Genomic DNA, 18,687 nt, shown 5'->3' on the forward strand with positions numbered 1-18,687 from the left:
TTTCATCCGGTCGGAGGATGGGTGAGAGTTTGGTAGGTACCCGGTTGGATAGTGTTGCGGTATCTCCGAGGATTGGTAAGTGGGGATCTCTGTTGGGTGGTACATCGGTACTTCAGATGGATGATATACTGGTATTGTCGGTGAATGGTAACTTGAGTGTCTTGGTGGCTCAATCCCTTGCTTCGGTGGACTATCGGGAACGTCTATTGGATAGTGTTTACTTCCGGGATAAAATACAGGTTTGGTCAAGTCATGTTCCACATCTTGGTTGAAATATGCTTCATAATACCCATCACTCATGTTGTCTTCGGGGTAAGGTTCGGCAATTCCATCCTCTTTTTCTTTGCGCACAAAATTCTCTATATGAGCTTTCCGTGACATCTATTAAGGGTAGTTTAGAATGTGGAAAGGGAAAGAAAGGTTACCAGCCTATCTTATCCCTAAAACAATTAAACAATTATTTCCTATACTTGGATCGAAGCTTGGGTATTGTTTTATGATACCCAATTCGCTAAGATCGATGGCTCTGATACCAACCTGTCACACCCCCATCTAAGGCCTAGGAGTATGACCAACAGTTGGTACCACAATTGTAAATAAATCAGAGTTACGTTTGTAAGCGGAAGTCTTATAAAACTTTAAGGATCAAAATGTAACATATATATATTTATATTCAAAAGACGTGATTATAAAAATACCCGTTGAAGTTATAACAAAATGTATTATTTGTTTTACATTACAAACTACCATTTAAGTTTTTACAAAACAAAATCCGAGCCATCAGATAATCATAGTACTTCATCATTCCAATCTATAACTTTGTTCACCTGCAAAAATGTAAATAAAATACGTCAGCAACGAATGTTGGTGAACACGCTGATGCAAAAATAATTTCTTTTACTTTATTACCCCTCGAGACTACGCCTGCCTCGGCCCATCGTGGCTTAGGAATAACAAAGTAAAACAACACATTATAAATTCGAGCCTCTACTCTAGGTCACCTCCGAAACACCGCAGCGTTCTACTTAGTTAAGTACCCGTAAATATACACATAAGGTCGTACTCCCTGCAGGAGAGCGTCCTACGACCAAGGGTGGTGCGATGTGCCCATCGCGTAGTACCACCTATGTAAGGATCCAGACAGACGTATACCACAGCCTGAGGGCTAGGTTTACACCCTTATTTATAACGGTTTTAGGAACACGTAGTTCCTTGTAAACAATTTCACATAACATGTTTGACTCGTTTGAAAATAAGTTTATAAAAGTTTGGGGGCGTATTCACCTTGTCGCTTTGGGATCGGCTTCACTCATCGTCCGAGGGTATTTCCCTTATTTATCTCGCACCTATAGTACGAGTATAAACATTTGTTAGTCGGATATACAATCTGGCTTAAAACTTTTAGTCTTATTTTATATCTCAACCTCGATGAACCTTTAGTTCATTTTCTTTTACTTAAAAACCTTTAGTTTAAAAGTAATTTATAAACCTTTAGTTTATATAAAAACCCGACGTTTCTTCTTCTCTAAGAAACGTATTCCTTTTCTTTTATTATATAAGAATACTCATTATTGCTTAAATAATATTTTCATAACAAAGAATATACGTATATACTTACACACATATATACATATTCACAATTCATCCTTTTTACCATTCATTTTTTATTCCTTTCTTTGTTATGTTTATATCTCTTTTATCGAGGTATCGAGTATAACCTAGACTTAAGGCTTAAGTCTTGAATATAATATTATATTATATCGATTTTTCGTTACTCCTAACCTTATTGGCGTATTGGAAATCCTATGAACTCAAGCAGCACTCCAACGCCGCTTCACTTCTCGACCAATTATTTTCTCGATACGCAAATCAATGAACGCCAATCTTCAATAAACGTTGGCACGTTTCCCAAGACTTATCGTCATAATAACAAACACCTTCTTGGTATGTGGGTGGAGGGTGGCACAACTTCAAGGAAACGTTGGTATACAAACAGGGATTGGGGCACGCTTATCGAGGCGGATCGTTAATATAATTGTCGGGATTTAGTGAGATGTTAGAGAGAGAAAGCAAAGCTGAGTCTTGGTGTGTGAAATGGAGAACCCGGACCTTGCTATTTATAGACATGAAATTGGATCCCATCGCGGTACGCGATGGGTCCCTGGGCTGACCTATCGCGTATCACGATATAGGTCTGTCGAGTCACAGGGTAGGTCTGCCACGTGTTGACACGTGGCAGCCGTTGCGACACGTGGTAGCGGTGTTGCCATGTGGTGACACGTGGCAGCAGGTGATACCACCTTGTGCCACGTGGCACACGTGTCACGCTGTGTCAGAAGCCTCATCGCGGTACGCGATGGGCTTATCCTTTTGTCCATCGCGTATCGCGATAGGACAAGAAATCAGAATTTTCATTTTAAACCCTAAGGTTTGGAATTTGGCATTTTCAGTCCCTTAACTTTGGAAAGTTGGCAGAATTGATCCCTAGACTTTGAAAAGTTTACATTTTGAACCCGAAATTTTCTCGATGTTACAACACCACATGTAATAATCACATTGACTTTGTACAAATCCTAAATCAAGTAGCACATTCACAAGTTTCTCATTCCACATTCTAGAAGCTTGTTTCAATCCATACAACGATTTCTCAATTTACATGCTTTAGTTTCTCCATAATTAAGAGAAAAAACCTTCAAGTAAAGACATGTATACATCTTTATGTAAATCACCATATAAGAAGGCATTATTAATATCAAGTTGAAAAATGAACCAATATTTTTTAACAGCTAGAGACAATACACACCTAACAGTTATCATCTTGACAACAAAAGAGAAAGTCTCAAAAACATCAATTCCTTCTTTTTTATTAAAGCCTTTGGAAACTAACCTGGATTTAAACCTTTATAGTTATCCGTTAGACTTGTATTTAAGTTTGAAAATCCACTTACATCCAATAGTTTTCCTATTAGGTGGTAAGTCAAATAAATCGCATGTATTATTTCTATTTAAAGCCTCAATTTCTTTATTCATAGCTGCAACCCATTTGGGTCAATTACAGCTTCTTAATAATTCTTACGCTCACAAATTTTATCAAGCATAGAAAGGCATTATTAACATCAAACTGGTGAAGAGATCTTCATTTGCACTGATCGATAAAATGACCCTGATTGTGTTAAACTCAGCTATTGGAGAGAATTTTTTTTGGTAGTCAATCACATACGTTTGAGTGTATGTACTCTTTAGCAACTAATTGCATATTGTATATTTCATTGGTTCCATCTGGTTTATGTTTAATCGTAAAGACCCAACGACATCCGGCGGGTTTCTTTCCTATTGGACGATCACATATTTCCCATATACCATTTTTAATATGTGCTTTAATATCTATTTCCATATCATCCTTCCAATTTTTTTATCCTAAAGCTTGTTCCATAAAGTTTTGAATTTGTTGAGCGTATAGAGAAGCGTTAAAGGCCTTAGCTTCCTTAGATAGGCTTGCTTCTGCAATGCTGGCTATGGGATATCTAGAAGATTTGGATTGTTTTTTTGCATGTTTGTCTTTGCATGAATTCGTGTATTGACTCTTGGTGGGTCGACAAATCTCTCAGTTATTTCTTATTGTTCCACTTGCACTCTTTGAGGTTCTTCATGTTCCACATGTAATGTTTGTTCTACTTCTATCTCATGGTTGTTAGTTATATCAATATTAACATGAGATCCTTCTTCTGTTGTATTTTCAGATATATGAGAGTTATTTACCTCGATCGTTAGATTGGGAGGTACTGAGATTGTAGCACTGATTATTGATCCAACATATTGGTATGGAGTTGGTGACTCATCTTCAGTATTGTGATTGACTCCTACGGAAATGGGGCCCATTTTGGAACCCACATAGCCAACTTAGTGTGTCATGTTCTTCCCCCCCCAGCACTGAGTTGGGAGGTATAAAAGTATGCGGTTTCAAGGAAGTCACAATTCATTGTAGTGTACATGTGACTTTTTTTTTACTATAGCACCGATATCATTTTTGTTTGAAACCATATCCTAAAGAAACACATTTTTCAGCACATGAGTTAAGTTTGGTCCGGTTAAATTTGGGAATGTGTACAGAGACGACAGTTTGGTAAATTCATAAAGAGTTTGAAGAGGGGTTTTTAGGTCAAGGGCTTTGGTTGGTAACCAGTTGATAAGATACGTGGCAGTAGCGAGCGCCTCAGGCCAGAAGGACGTAGGAACTTGAGATTCAGTTAGAAGGGCACGGGTTTTTTCTAGGAGGATCTGGTTTTTCCTTTCGACCGTGTCATTTTATTCAGGAGTGTGTCAGCACACGTTTGGTGAATTATCCCTTTCATTTGACAAAAAAGTTTCATTGATTCATTTATGTATCCCCCCTATTACCAGACCGGAGAGTTTGGATGTTGGTTTTAAATTGATCTTGTATCATGGCATAATACATAGTAAATTTATCACAAACTTCGTTTTTGTGTTTTTAAAAATAAACTCATGTCATACGAGTGCAATCATCAACAAATAAAACAAAAAGATCGAAAATGTAGTCCCCCAAAAACTTTTTTTGGTCACCACACATCCGTGTGGATAAGTGAAAAAAGGGTAAAGGAAATAGTTTTGGAAATAAAAGATGTAGATAACCGGTGGATGTGTGTCCCAATCTTCTATGTCATATCCAAGCTTCTCAATTTGTTATCCCATGAGCCAGCATCACATTACATGGTGAGTCACTTCTTCCACATAGTACAATCCGTGGTGTTTAGTGCAATGCCCAATGATCGCTCCCGTATTGATATCCAATAGTATACAAAATGTGGGATGCATTAACATTGTGCAATTCAATTCCTTTATCACATTACTAGTAGATAACAATATATGTGACAAAGGTGAGACATAAAGACCATTTGGGAGTTTCAAAGTTGGGGATATTTCAATAGTTCCTCCCCCTTTTACGGGAACTATTCCCCCATTAGCGGTTTTGATGTGGTTAGTTTTGGGTTCGGATTTTTAAAACAAGTACGATAATTCAAAAGTTATGGTGTCGGTTGCCCCACAGTCAAATATCCATGACTTATCTAAATATTTACAAGTTTCAACCATACTAGCTAGTCCAATAGGCTCTAAATCTTCTCATTAAAGATATTTAATTTTGTAAAAATAAGAATCTCCTAGGGGTTTATTTTGAAAAAATAAATCAATTTTAAACTTTTTGACATGTTTTGGCATGTATCACTAACAATGGAGTTTAGAGAGGAATTGTTTAATATTTCTAGAACATGATGGTAAAAAAAAATATAAGGTTTATAACATAAGGGTTTAAGGATATTGTCCCAAACCCGTTACCTCCATTGTTACAGAGACCACCACTTGCATTTCCGGCACAAACAATACCACCGACATGGTAGCTTCTTTCATGGTCACCGACAATCTTTTGTTGACCGCGCACGGTTTCCGCTATATATTTAGAGGTGCCGACGGAGGCAACCACTTTTCCTCATTCCATACCCTTCTTGTGACAATCGGTCCACGACTCAGAAGAGCCGACGAGTGTGAAGCATTGGTCTCTTGTGTGTTTTGGATTTCAATTTGGTTTTATCAAACCGGAATAATGATGCATTACTCGATTTTTTCTGATGCATTACTCGATTTTTTCTGATCGGGTCGCCCCTTGATAGAAAGCCTAAACTTTCGAATTCGTATGACCTATTGATGGCCAACCCTGCCACCACACGGTGTTGAGGATATGAGTTTTCAGACATGGTGGTTTTTACGAAATTGAAAGGCTTGAGATGAAAGATAAATGATGAGTAGTATTGAGCATGTTGATCCTAAGATCGTATACAATGCTCTGATATCATCTTTGGAATTGGAATACTGAATTGTAAATTCTTCATAATTGGAGTAACAAATGATAAATGTTATTTGAATACTTCGGTTTCATATATTCTGATACAAAGGAAAAAAGATTAAAAAAATACAGGAATTGTATCACTAAAGTTGGTAATATAATCACAAAATATATGGTTGGAGATTCTCATGATTGAGCAACGGTTCTATATATTAATGGTTCATGTTATCAAAATCTCCTTAACAAGGAAATGATGTATTTGTTGAACTTATTCATTTTTATATTTTCTAACACACTCATAGACCAGTTTCTATGAGGGTAAGGGAAGTGATGGATTGACGGTGGCTAGAGCTTCCGGTGTAACATGAGACTCACGAGCACTCTGCCTATGATGCTCAAGCTAAATCTTGCTACAAGTCGTCTCCTATGACGGGAGACTTATATTGATATATGAAGTAACCAACCGTATCATACTCAATTGATAAACCTCGGACAATTGAAGGACAGAACGTGCATTAATGGAGTTGTTAACGCCATTTACCTAATCAACTGGATCAATTATGGATGTTGATTGTAACTACAGTTAGCGGATATGATGGATTACGGACAACACCCTCTAGTATCTTTGTCTGAGAAGACGGGGCACTAATATAGATAGAGTGTATGACTTTCAAACCACATGATAACATCGCCGCCACCCCATATGGTTAGGGTGCATAGCTTTATTCCATGGCAAATGTTTGCCACACAAAATTGATTCATTTTTTACATTTATTATACTTGAATAACTAAAATAACAAAAAGTTCTATGGTACTTATGGGTAGGTATTGCCAGGATGCGTGATTTGGGGTATTTGAGGGTAGAAATGAGGTGTCGGTAGAAGATTGGGTGGTGCATTGATAGTACTCATAAGCCCCCCCCCCCCCCCCCCCCATATTCACAAGAATATTTCCAACATAGTTATTTAAAGATGGACTGATGGTAAGGGTCCGATACATTAATTCTTTGTCGCACAATATGCGCGCGACACTGTAGAACGTTGATTTTCAAAAACCCTAACCACAATTACACTAATATGCTCATCCCTCTCCCTCAAGCCCTCTCCACTACCACCGATCCACCACTCGTTAGGATCAACACACCTCCTTCACCATCACCAGAGTCGCAACGAGGGTCCGACAACTTGCCGGAAAAACACGAACGTCGCTCCCCTTGTTTCAAAGGTTTTGTTTAGTTTTTTATAAGAATTGAAAATGAAATTGAAGCCAACTTATCGGTTAATCTTTGAAATCGATTCAACTAATTATCAATTTGAAGTTTCAATCGATTTTTTTGAGTTTTGAGTTATGAGTTTTAACCTTAAATGTATCAGGATTTAAGTCCGAACGGTTTAGGTTTTAAGGCTGAACATTGTAAAGTTTAACCTCGAACGTTTTAGGGTTGGGAATTTGGCTTGAACATTTTTTGTTTTTTAACATTGAACGCATTTCGCATACCCAAGGTATGTTAAAGAATTACTATGCGTTAACCCACCCCCTACATTTGTAATACATAATTGGACTTCACTTACGGATAAAGAAAGACATGACTATGTAAATTTGGTCTTATGAGTACTCTAAAAAAATGTAAATGATGACACCGTCATAGACCATTCCGTCTAGTTATGGATATGGTTGTCGCTACGGTTAGTCGATACCTGATCATATTATTTTGTATAGGAGATGCGTGCGGAAAAAAAAGTTATGTTGAAAGCAAGGGACAATAATCATTGAATCAAGCAGTCAGCAAGAAAGGAGTCGTTGCAAATATTATCAAGTACTCTTGCTACTCCGATTATTTGTTTGTATTTTACTGCCCTCTTTAATAGTATTTATTATATAGAATATATTCAAACATGTGACAGCTGCCTTTTAATTCATTTGAGCGATATCGTTTTGGTTCATTACGATATCAACACTAAAATACAATTATTATAAAAAAAAAGGAAAAAAGAATTTTGTACACTAATCCTAATATTTTTTTTTTTTTTTTTTTTTTTTAATGTATTCATAATAAACATTAATTGGGTTCCAATATGTAGAAACATAGATATTACATCAATATAGCAGGTAGGCGGGCAACAAGCTGCGCCGCCACCCCTTTCTGAATTGCAAACCCTAACCTGCTAAAGACATACCCCTGCCCCTTTGGAGTCGACACATTGCTATGCACAACCTGTTGGACCCTGGTTAGAAAACGGATAGCTTCCGGTGCCAAGGAGCCAAATGTATCAAAAGCCAGAGGGACAAAAACATGTTGGTTCTCTTCGCAGGCTTTAGCATGTTTCTCCACCTTCTTCGTTTCAGCCCTTTTTATTGCTTGCCCAGCTACAAACCCATTATCCCTCAAACCAGCTAAGGGAGATACCCCTGTGAGGTCAACACAAGCGTGTTTTCCCCCGGCCCAACCAAAGACGAGCAAATCTGCCGGTCGTAGAGTGGATCTCCCTTCCGTGGGGTCTGTAAGGAAGTTTACGGGGGCTTCCTTTTTAGCTGATATCCCAGCTCGCCTTAAGATGTCCCAAAGAACGTCCCGCACCCAATCATGTCGGTATTTGAACCCAGGCATCTCCTTGCAATGAACCGCATGCTCTCCGAATTTATCCAGGCAGGCCTTACGGCAGATCGGACATGTTTCGTCTTCGGGGTACATTGGGACCATCAAACGGTACTTAAGAATGGCCCTATACTCGACCGCAGACATGCTTTGGCCCAAGCCATCAATCGGGATAACGGTCAGAAAATCTTGGGCATGAGGACCTTGTAAGCATTCAAAAACCGCCTTCTGTCGGGGGGACAATCCAAAAACTTCTCCCAGGCTCTGAGCGATTTTTCCAAAACGGGCATTCGCCAAAGTTTTTTGAGGCTTTGGTGGGGCGGTGTCCATGTTAGAGAAACCGCCAATGTCAAAGTCTGGGATAGCGCCATTTAGGCGTTCCAGGGCCTGCACGTAGTCTGGGTCCAGGTCGACAACTCCGCTATTCCTTAAGATGTGATTCTGTAGCTTCCAAGACTGAGCCCTCGACGCTACAAAAGCGTAAACCCCAACATCATGAGCCGAAAGAAGGCCTAAACCCCCTAAGCGCATCGGTAAAGATGCAAGTCGCCACTGAAGATCACCAAAGAACGGGCCTCCACAGACAACTATGTCTTCGATGGCTTCTCGTAGCCCCTTATCAAAACCGGATACCGCATCATCCATCATATGGGGGTGGCATGTTCGTAACCCAAAAAGCAACTTAGCAACCCCCATGCAAGACCTAAGCAGGAGGAGTTCGCTCTGGGGATCCCTAAGGCAGGGTAAGAGTTTCATAAGATCAACCGCACGAGATGCTCTTCGCCTCGCCAACTCCTTAATAAAGAAGGGATCTCGACTAACAGCCCCTCCAAGGAGCTTTACCCCTCTCTCTGGTCTACCAATCCCACTAGGGAAGAGCCCATCTTTGACTTTCACCCCATTACACGTTGGCCAAAAAACCTCGGTTTTCTTAATATTAAGTTGCAGCCCCAATGATGGCCCTTCCGAGTTGATAATGTCTAGGGCTTTAGCGACTTCGTTGGCACCACCAATAATAGTCCCATCATCCAAGTACCAAGCATGAAATGGGAGGTTACAGTCATTTTGTACCCGGAGAACAAGAGGCTGTAATGTTAAGGCAAAGAGGAGGGGCCCAAGGGGGTCTCCCTGCTGAACCCCAGTAGTAGCCCCTATACAGTCATTATCAACGTACAACCTAGCCGGCTGGGCATAAAGGAACTGGACCCATAGATAGATAGACGGGCAATGATGATGAACCTCTCGGAGAAGGGCTGTGCGGTCGACCATATTGAAGGCGTTGGAGAAGTCCACGGTAAGCATAGCTAAAGAGCCGTCCGCGTGAAAGGAGTTAAGAAACCGGTTCGCGCTGTGAAGCACCGCCTCTGCCCCATTAGGGGTCCCCACCCCAAACTGAAAGTCCCCTAAATACTGAGTCATTTCCTTCCCAACCATCTTCATAGCCACTTTAGAAACCAACCTACGCCAGATAGCCCCCACAGCAATGGGCCGAATTCCATTATCCGGCTTTAATAAAGGGGTAAGGGGGGCCGAAGCAATAAACTCAGCGAGCACCTTGGGGCACAGACCCCCTAGCCATAAGTTGACGACTTCAGTGATGGCTGAGAGCAGACCCATGGAAGTCACTGATCCCTCACCACTAAGAGCGTCCAACAAGTGTTGCGCTCGCATCCCGTCTCTCCCGCATGAGGTCCCTTTAGGAAATGATCGGATACATCTAAGCACGCAGTCCCCATCCACAGAGAGAGTAGGCAGGACGACAGAGCTAGAAGGCAAGGACGGAGGCGGCACCACTGGGTGTTTATCAATGAGGGCTTTCATGGTTGAATCTCCGAGAGGGGCAACCCCACTTGAGCATAATACCTTGACTGCAGCTGTGAAATGACCATCCCTGACTTTCCTGAGACATTGTTTAATATTAAGGCTGTTTTCAGAACCCTCCTCCCCTCCGACCTCTTTTTTAGAAAAAATGCTCCCCCCACGTTATCAAAGAGAGAAAGAACCAAGTCAGCAAAACCAGATCCGTCTTTCCACACCGCAAGTGCTTGCTGAATGCTACTACATTGCAAAGACTTTCGATTCCCTGACCTGCGTTCCTGCCTAGTGGAAGGTTTCACCACCCTTAAAGTACAACGCGGCAACAATAGTAATTTGACCCAATTCTCAATCGAGCCTGGTGAATCCACTACCTTGCGTAAAGCGCATGCCAAAGTCTGAGCAAACGCCAAACGACAACTTGGGGGGATGCTCTTAACCGTTTGAATGGGAAGGGAGAAAACCCGTTCCAAAAGGGATACATCCCCAACCACTCCTACAGATGGACTTGGGTCCCTATCCACAGACACACGATTAGGTTTCTGGATCCCAACAATGAATTCCCCAGCATCTCCAGAATCCACAGAAAAAGAATAGACACCATCAGCATGCTTGCACCCCCTGCTAAGGGCATGCAACGTCATGCACCTCCCACATAACCATTTATCCCCCTCCCGAAGGGCTTCCCCAACATCTATAAACAGGTCCAAATCCTTAGAGATAGCGTCTTTTAAAAGGTTCTTCCGAGTATCCGTTTTGAAATGGGTACTTTGCATGTGCTCAATTAGGCGGAAAAACCCCGAGGACCCAGGTCTACCATCCTTACACTCGTGGAAATGCTTAAAGGGGCATGGCCTTAAACCGTAAGTGGAGCTAGGACCAAGCCCTCCTGTATTTACGTTTCGAGTTCTTTTTATGGTAGCCATGTACACACGAAAACAGAAACAAACAAATCACAAAAGACACCGGACCCCTAAAGACCCCGACTCGAGATGAGTTAGAGCAAGAAACAGAGACCAAACCCCTCACACTCGAAGGAGGGGAGCAACTACGGGTTGCTCACCCCCATCTAGCACCCCACAACAACCGCTAAGGCATAAGAGGAGGAAGGTATAACTCCAAAACAAAGCAAAATGGGTAGAACTCCAACTCAAAATACCCCCTTAAGCACCCAAAAGGAAAATAGAAAGAACAAGTGTGAAAAATCAAGAAGTTTGGTTGAGGCAAAAGGTCGAACAGTTGGTGTGCATGACAGAAAAAAGGTAATTTTATATTTGGGGTGGGAATCAAATAGTGTCAGATTAGAATGGAAATGGAAATGGAGGAGCTTTAGTTGATTATGTTATGGTAAAAGAGTATAAAAATGGGTTATTCCGTTATATTTGTTTGTGACATCAAGTGGTGATGTTAGAGTTGGCATCAACGGTGTTGGTGGCAGTTGAAGAATTCGGATTCATAATTAAACCTGTTGGTTGAGACGATGGTTTTGAAATCCAAGATCTGAGGAGATCGATGGAATTAGGGTTATGATTAATTGGGAATGTTTTTGACAAGGTAATTTCAAAAACTATAGAATATAGAATATAGATATAGTATTAACAGGTAATTTCAAATAAAGAAACAATGCTCGGTCGCATCAAGATAGGGATGGAAATGAAACCCAAAATTGATGGGAAAACTCAAAACCCGATATAAATGAGACGGGTAATACCCAACCCGTTAGGGTTTGGGATTAGTTTTGAAATTTTTCTCAGGTTTGGGACGGGTTTGGGATTTCTAAAATACCCGATTACCCGACCCGATTACCCGATAACATAAACCCATTTACCCGATTATATATCCGATGTACCCGATATAGCTTATTATATTATATATATACTATATTTCAAATATATTATTTGTCGGAACTTGTTTATGTCAATTATTTGAGACATTTTATCTTTATGGTAACCATCTTTGTAATCGATTAGTTATATTTTGTCTAAACCAGGTAGAAACCTAGCGGGTTTTGAGTCGGGTATAACCAACGAGTATTTTATCAAAACCCGATAAAAACCCCGAAACCCGATGGAAAAACCTAAAACTCGACGGGTAATTACCCAATCAAAACCCGACGGGTTTGGGACGGCTTTGGAATGGACTTTTATAACCGGGTATGGGTTTGGGAATACCTAAACCTGACCCAAACCCGACCCATTGCCATCCCTACATCAAGATACTAACATAAGTTTAATTCATAAGCGTAACTGATCGATGTATGGGAATGTCTTGATAAAGCAAGAAAATCTTGTGAACAAGAAACAAAAGATTTAGCGCATCCAGAGATTATAACTATATACAGAAGTGAAACTTCACAACCTCTTAAGCAGTTTGAAAGTTCTATGCGCTTAAGGAAAAATGTTGGGATTTGTTTTAAGAGTAAAACAAATAATAAAAGACGTTGAATATACTATCTTAGTCTCTTTCAACAAGTTGGTACTATTGTTCAAACATTGTGTGCCTTGGTTTGCAAGTTGTAATTGTGACTAATGTTAATTCCAGTATCTCAAATAGTAACTTCAAAAAATTGAAATAATAAAAGTCGAAAACAACTAATTAACACCGGAACACCATACAGCTTGCATTTGATGTTTACTAGGATTAGAGAAGCAGGATCTTTTCAGCTTAGCATTTAATGATATTTACTAGGATTAGAGAAGCATGATCAAAATTTATAAAACGTCGAGTGCCTATACTCAAAACGAAAGCTGAACCTTTTGATTTCATTTATTGTTAATAATAATTATCAACAAAAAAAACACATTAAGTTCAGAAAGAGAGATTGGTAAAAAAAGGAAGATACAACAATAGTTAAGAATTAATTAGACAAAATGGCAAAACTAGTCCTTTATGTTTGCACGCTTTTTCAATGGTCGATTTTTTGGCAAATTTAATGACAAAAAACATCATTTATTATTAAAAACTCTATCACGGTATGTCATTTGGCCCTAACCCAGTTATCTTTTCTCGTTAAATCCGGTCATGTGCATTGCACATGATGATAGTATTGTAATTTTACATATTTATTTAAAAATTGGAAATAAAAAAGAAAATATATTTAAAAGTAAATACTCTCTCTCTCTCACACACACACAGCCACCATTACCAGGCACCGCCGGCCATTAAATCCGGTCATCCGCCACCTACAACCACCATTACTAGTCATTGCTGGCCGTCTCCACCCACAGCCACCATTACTAGTCACCGCCGGCTGCTTTAGCCCTAAATCCACACATTAAAAACCCTAAATCCACAATACTCTTCAATCTTCATAATTACAAAAACAAAAACCCTAGCTTTAGCCATAATCTATCTCCACCAACTCTGTTTAGCGATGATCACCACCGCATCTCCGGTAACCATTACCACCATCGCCGGTGACCACCACAAGAGCGTCACACCATCAATCCACCGTATACCCTAAAAGACACAAACCAACACCACCATTCTACAACACCCTTCTGTTTCATCTCGCCGGAACCCCAGGTCGGAATCACCTAATCCAATAAGAACCCTAATTTTGATTCCCCAATTACTCAACGATTTGCCTTTGTCAGATTAAACTGACAGTGGCTTTTTGTTCCTTAGATGATTGCGACCTAAAACACACAGCCACCATTACTAGTGATTGTCTTGACGGGGTTTCGGAGTTGAGGTGAGTTCCAAATTTAAGCTGAGGTTTTGTGTTGTGGTGGACTGGTGGGGTTTTGCTGAGGAAAAAGAGTGCGGTGGCCTGTGGTGGTGGATTTGAATTATGGTGGTAGCGGTGGTGGTGAGCTTGAACTGGACGGGATGATGATAGTGGTGGTGAGCCTGATCAAGAGAGAAAAAGAGAGATTTATTTTTAATATCATTTAATTTTTTAATATATGGAAAATTACAATACTACCTGAGAAAGAATAAAGATGGAATAAAAAGAGTGAGTTATATTTAATATCACTTAATTCTTTTTTAATATTTGTAAAATTACAATACTACCTTCATGTGCAATGCACATGACCGGATTTAACGAAAAAAAATAACTAAGTTAGGGTCAAAAGACATACCATGATAGAGTTTTTAAGAATAAAGGATGGTTTTTGTCATTAAGTTTGTCAAAGGCCGAACTTTGAAAAAACGTGCAAACATAAAGAACTAGTTTCGCCATTTTGTCAATTAATTATGCTAAAATCAATGATAACCTACCTTATATATTTGCTAACGTTCAAATTTCATAAAGTAATTATAAATTAATTTTTTTATAAATATATAAAATTACATTTTGATTCCTTACACTTTAATAGTTAGACTATAATTGTTAAAAATCAAAAAAAAGAAAAGAAAAAAAACTTTCGTACACTTAACGTTCTTTTCACTAACCTGTATCCAAAAATCTCATTAACAACATCTACAAAACAAACTCATAAAATCCATCATATTGTCGCCACATCACAATTTCAAACTATTATAATAATTCTCACTTTATGCCACTAACTACAAACCTCACTAAAAGATATAAATTATCAAGGGAAATGACGTTGAGGAGTGTATACCTTCTTACCTTAACTATTTTGATATAGGGCTGTTCAAAAAGCTCGCGGCTCGTGGCTCGCTTGAAAATAGCTCGAAAATAGCTCGGCTCGAAAAAGCTCGATTCTAAATGAGCTCGGCTCGACTCGGCTCGATTTCTGAACGAGCTCGAGCCAAGGTCAGCTCGGCTCATGGCTCGGTCTGGCTCGACTCGTTAGCTCGGCTCGTTGGCTCGGTTACATTAAACCCTAAGTTTTTATATCTATATATAATAATTGCATATCAAGAAATGAATAAATAAAAATTATACATATATTATGCCACTAAATACCCATAACATTATAAAAGAATAACTAAAAAAACATATAAAGTTAAAAATTCTTTAGTTTATAAATTTTATATAATATGTATGTTAAAATTATAATTTTTTTCTTTTATATATCAAAATTTGTAAAATATAAAATAAAAAAATAAAAAATAAAAAAAATTAAATGAGCCGGCTCGACGAGCTCGAGCTCGGCTCGAAATTTAAGCGAGCCGAGCTCGAGCTTGATTTTTCAGCTCGATAAAGAAAACGAGCCGAGCTCGAGCCAGCTCGATTAAGTTCAAGCTCGAGCTCGAGCACACTCTGGCTCGACTCGACTCGGCTCGTTTACAGCCCTATATACGATGATCATATAGAGAACTAAGGAATGAATGGGGATTGGAATGGGAGAAGGAATGGAATGGACAAAGGAATGAAATGGATCATTACCATACATTTGTCTTGTTTGGTTAACATATGGGAATAAAATGCATAATTACTTTATGTTGTTTGGTATCCGAAAAAATTTTTAGGAATGAAATAGAAATAATAAAAATATTCCTATCCCAAAATATATTTTTTTTTACAAAAAAAAAAAAAACCTGAAATGGCGACGGTGGTGGTAGCTCTAGAGATGAAAATGGTGGCGACGGTGGTGGTGGTGGTGGTGGCGGTCAGGCAGCGGGGGTGGTGGTTGTGGTCAAGCGATGGTATCATTAGTAGTGATGGCGGTGGTGGGGTGGTGGTGGCCAGGCAGTGATAGTGATGGTGGCGGTTGTGGTCGGGTGGTGGTTTCCGTGGTTATGGCGAAGATGATGGCGGTGGTAGCTTTGGTGGTAAGGTGGTTGTGGTGGAGGAGGTGGTGATGGCGACGGTGGCGGTCAGGTGGTGGTGGCGGAGACGGTGGTGGCGGCGGAGGTGGTGGTGGTGACGATGGCGATGGTGGTGGCGATGGTAGTGGTGGTGGTGGTGGTGGCGGTGGTTGTTGTTAGATGGTAGTGTTGTTAAGATAGTATGTTGAAGGAGGAATTGAATGAAAAAAAAAAAGAAGGGATGTGAGAAGGAATGATTTTGATGGAATGAAATTCCTTGTGTAATGGATGATTCCATTCCATTGTGCAACCAAACACCTCTTATTTTATTCTCACGTAATAAATCATTCCACTCCGTCTGTCATTACTGCATAACAAACGCTAACTAATGATGAAAACTAACTAATGATGAAAACTTTGACAACATTACGAATTCATTTGAATCCTTAAAGATTTAAACAAATCTAAAATGTAAATGACTTGATATTATATCCCAAAGGAATCAAACAAGCGGATCTAATTATGCATGGCCGCCAAAAGAAACTCATTATACATGTTCTAGAATAATTGATCGTCAACAATTGTGACTGTTTAATAACTTGAAGAACTTATGGAGTGTTATAAAAGAACACTGTTTGTTTAACAAGTAAAGCATAAATGACATTACATGTGAAAACATTGTTTAAAAAAAATCGAAATTTAATCAGGACAAACGTTACGTATCACTCACCAAAATATCGCAAAACTATTAGACAAGGAAAAAAAACGCATATGCCGACAATGATAGAAACGCATATCCAATTTTATTAAATAGACAACTTTTATATACAATTTAATACGAAAATATCTATTTGTATATATAAATAGGCATACACATTACACTTCTAATCCAACAATCAACCTTGACCCCAGTAGCCATGGCTGCTTATTCTTCCTACCTTTCACTTCTAATCTTCTTCTTCTTCTTCTTCTCCATCACCAACGCCATTATACCTCCTAACTAAACCTTCCATTATGTCAACCAAGGCGAGTTACTTTTCGAATCCGAGTACTTATTCTTTGATTCCGAATACGATCCAACTTACCGTAGTCTTCCGCCATTCACCTTTCCTTTCGAGTTGGCCTTCTACAACACCACCCCGAATGCGTACACTCTCGGTCTCCGCATGGGGACTCTATTCAGCCAGTCTGTGAGGCCATGGGTATGGGAAGCCAACCGCGGCAAACCTGTCCGCGAAAACGCCACATTCTCATTAGGATCAGACGGAAACCTAGTACTCGCGGAGGCCAATGGCCAGATTGTGTGGCAAACCAACACCAAGAATAAGGGGGTTGTCAGTTTCGCTATACATGAGAATGGTAACATTGTGCTTCGTGACGCAAAGGGTAACTTTGTCTGGCAAAGCTTTGATTACCCGACCGACACGCTCTTGGTTGGCCAAAAGCTTAGAGTTAAAGGTGGTCCGTACAAACTCATGAGCCGCGATTCGGTCAAGAACAACGTTGACGGGGCGTATAGCTTAGTAGTTGAGCCTCAAAGATTGGGTTTGTATTACAAGAACACCATGCGGTACTGGGCATTCACGATCCCTGAATTGATCCAAAACAATGGGACGATTCAAAACGCAACGTTTAGAATTGCACAAGCTGAATACCTAGAGAACAATTTTCACGAATTGGATTGTGAAGTCGTGAATCTTCCCACGTTATATGAGACAACTTCTATTTATATGGGACGAGTTCTGTATAATAGCTCGTTATCGTATCTAAGACTGGGCATCGATGGGAACCTACGAGTCTACACTTACCGCCGAGGGGTGCGGGGACAAGCTTGGAATCTGTTGTACACTTTGTTTACGAACCAGGATGGATACCTACTTGAAGACGAGTGTCAGTTACCAAATCGGTGCGGAAAGTTTGGGCTTTGTGAGGATAGTCAGTGTGTCGGATGCCCTGCGCCTAACGGGGTGTTTGGGTGGAGCAAAGACTTTGACTCGAAGTCACCTGGTTGTCGTGGTTTTACTTATTATCAGCTTAAAGGGGTGGACCATTTCACGGTTAAGTATACTGAAGGAACTGGACCGGTGAAATAGAGTGATTGCGAGAGCAAATGCACGAAGGATTGCAAGTGTTTGGGTTACTTTTATCACACGGATAAGTCGAGGTGTTGGATCGCTTACGAGTTGAAGACGTTGACAAGGGTCGGGAACTCGACTAGTTTGGCCTACATCAAAACACCCGTTCGCTAGACACGGGTTTTACTAGAAACTGGAAATAAAGAAGGTTAAGATGAGGAGAAAAACGACTTTTATGTTTGTAACCTTCCGATGTGCGTGTTTTGTATTTAGATGATATTTGTCCTGTGTATCACAATAAAGGAGAGTAAATCATCTATATTCATGGGGACCATATCATCACAATAAAGGACTTAAATTATTTGTGTCCAGAAACGTAAATTGAAACCTACAAGTGTAATTATAAAAAACAAGAATAACACATTTTATCGGCATATAATACACAAGTCAAATTTCTCGGGATCTAGTGGCTCAATTTAATGCCTTGGGTTTCAACAATGAATGCCTCTTATTGAATATATACCCTCTTACTTGACTTGTTCCAATCGAATTTGAACAGCTCTACAGCCTCGTGTGTGGACTGAATTCCAAGGCCACTAGGCATTTATTCCGAATGATCCCAGCAATTTAAATTGATAAGTATGTATGCTCAATTCGAGTATCTAGATGTATTTTAACAC

General features: G+C 39.8%; 1 pseudogene across 1 annotated transcript in view; it reads left to right on the forward strand.

The window, feature by feature from the left end:
- Positions 1–18,374, forward strand: part of LOC143602032 (EP1-like glycoprotein 3 pseudogene) — a 47,573-nt pseudogene extending 29,199 nt beyond the window's left edge. The window contains exon 2 of the transcript XR_013147758.1: positions 16,939–18,374. The product of XR_013147758.1 is annotated as an EP1-like glycoprotein 3 pseudogene (transcript). The remainder of the gene's footprint in view (positions 1–16,938) is intronic.
- The last annotated feature ends 313 nt before the right edge of the window (positions 18,375–18,687 follow it).

This window comes from Bidens hawaiensis, unplaced genomic scaffold, assembly GCF_021521415.1.
Source record: "Bidens hawaiensis isolate Kalapana, Puna unplaced genomic scaffold, B.hawaiensis_p1.1 tig00057791_1, whole genome shotgun sequence".
Lineage (NCBI taxonomy): Eukaryota > Viridiplantae > Streptophyta > Magnoliopsida > Asterales > Asteraceae > Bidens > Bidens hawaiensis.